We start from the raw sequence: 2085 nt of genomic DNA, 5'->3' as shown, positions 1-2085 counted from the left end.
TGTTTAGGCAGTGTTATATTTATCTGCCTATCTTTTGTACTGACAGGCAAGCTTTCATTTGTGCAGTCTTTTGGTAAAAATCAAGTGATTGTCCGAATAGATTTTAAAGATAGGAAAATTTGAGTTTAGAGTGATAGAAAATCATCTCTCTTCTTTCTGATTATACACTCTAGATGGATTCATGACCTATGAAAAAGTTCTATTTAGATCTTGTCCACTCATGTCAGCCTTAAYTTGCCTTGAGCTGATARTGGTGGCACAATCTTATCACCCCATATTGATTAAGTCACTAAACAGCCTGAAATAGTCACCTTGGTCACAGTTCGATAGATTTGCAAACAGATTGTCAAACATGAATACATTGAAAGTCAAGCTGGACATACCTTGTTCATAAAGTTTTATTTAACAAGGTCATTGATTCTCATTATCTTTGTGGCTAACATAATCCTAACAAAAGACGACTTAGAAAAATCTTAAAAATAAAGACATTTCTTGCACATTTCTTGCATTAAAGTTTGAAATTAAAGGTCGACCTCCCAAAGGATTTTTGGGAATGGCTGATCGAGAGATGGAATTGCAAACTGGTGTATCTACCGAAAACTTTGGCAGATTTGTATGGCCAAGTTACTTAGAGGAATGACCCTTTTTAAGTGTTTGATCGCCTTGAACTAATGTAAATAATGAATTTTTTGTATAGGTTTGTATGGAAAAACTACATTGGAGGAACAACCACTTAATTATGTCTCAATGTGGTTCCAAGGGATCCCTTATCAATATTAGCCGGATGATTGCATGTGTTGCTTAGCAGTTAGTGGAGGCCAACGTGCTCCAAATGGATTTAGCCAACGTGCTCCAAATGGATTTATCAATCGAAACCTTCCCCATTCTCAAAGAATGTCAAAGACCCCTGTTGTATGTCTTGTGCCTCTCATGGTTTTTAAGTTGAATATTACTTGCTTTATATTTATTTCTTCGGTTTTTTAAGGGACATTTAGATTTGCTTTTTAAGAGACATTTATATTTGAATAGGTGTAGCGTCTYTTCCTCGAGACTTTAGTCCCAACAAGTAATCAACTTTATTGCTTYGATGAATCCAGTTTCATGGCTAATACAHTGTATTAACCGATAACTTTATATATTAGTTGACTTGCAAAATGATCACACAAACTCATGATTCAAGGCCAAACTAATGTTTCAGAATTGTGATTCATCCGCGCTGCATCGCGCGGGTACACCACTAGTGTATATATATATATATATATATATATATATATATATATATATATACATACATATATCTCACAAGGTTCTTAATTTCTTATGGTGTATTCTTTTTCTGGGTTGTCATCTTGATTGATCGTTGAACCTGGGATCAAAACCTGCAAGTACTAAGGTTTCTTTCATTCTTTAGTTATATACAAATTTCCTCCAGACTTCATTTTACCTGGTTCTTCTTCATTGTTCCACCTCAAGTAAATGGTATCTACAGACATAGAAAACGAATCGTACCTTAATCAGACATCACGGCGTTCCAACTGTTGACGAAACTAGTAAAGCACTACTTCATGTTGAGATGTATGTGGTGGGTATGTACAAATGCAAATGAACACTCTATGCATTTGTCCTAACACATACACACAAAAGGAGCAGCTCTACAAGAAAACCATCATCATATCAAGATAGCATTTGATGCTCAGGTTATAATTGAAATTATATATACCAGTAGTTCTTTCCAGAAACATCTAAGAACAATATATAGTTGTGCACAGCCATAGTCCAAGAGGAATACACCCTGTGGATAAGCTTGCAGCCAGATAATTTCTAACTCAAAATTGAAAAAAATGGCATCAGAAGTAAGACAATGAAGATGAAGAACTAATAGCAATATCAACTTTTTATTCTGAAAGCAACTGATGTGCTTGAATGTTTAAACTAAAAATTGATTCTCCCTAGCAAGGTATGCTAGCTTAGGGGTTGTTTGTTTGGTTTTTCGTTAAGTCCTATATACATCTGTGTGGATTAATCTGTCAGAAGATTTTGTTTGGGAGGGTTTTTATATATAGATGAAATTAACGTGTTCTTTTT

The sequence above is a fragment of the Cynara cardunculus genome (genome assembly GCF_001531365.2).
Source record: "Cynara cardunculus var. scolymus isolate 2C chromosome LG 9, CcrdV1, whole genome shotgun sequence".
NCBI classification, from domain to species: domain Eukaryota; kingdom Viridiplantae; phylum Streptophyta; class Magnoliopsida; order Asterales; family Asteraceae; genus Cynara; species Cynara cardunculus.
The sequence above is the reverse complement of the archived record's forward strand: the minus strand, read 5'-3'. Positions refer to the sequence as shown.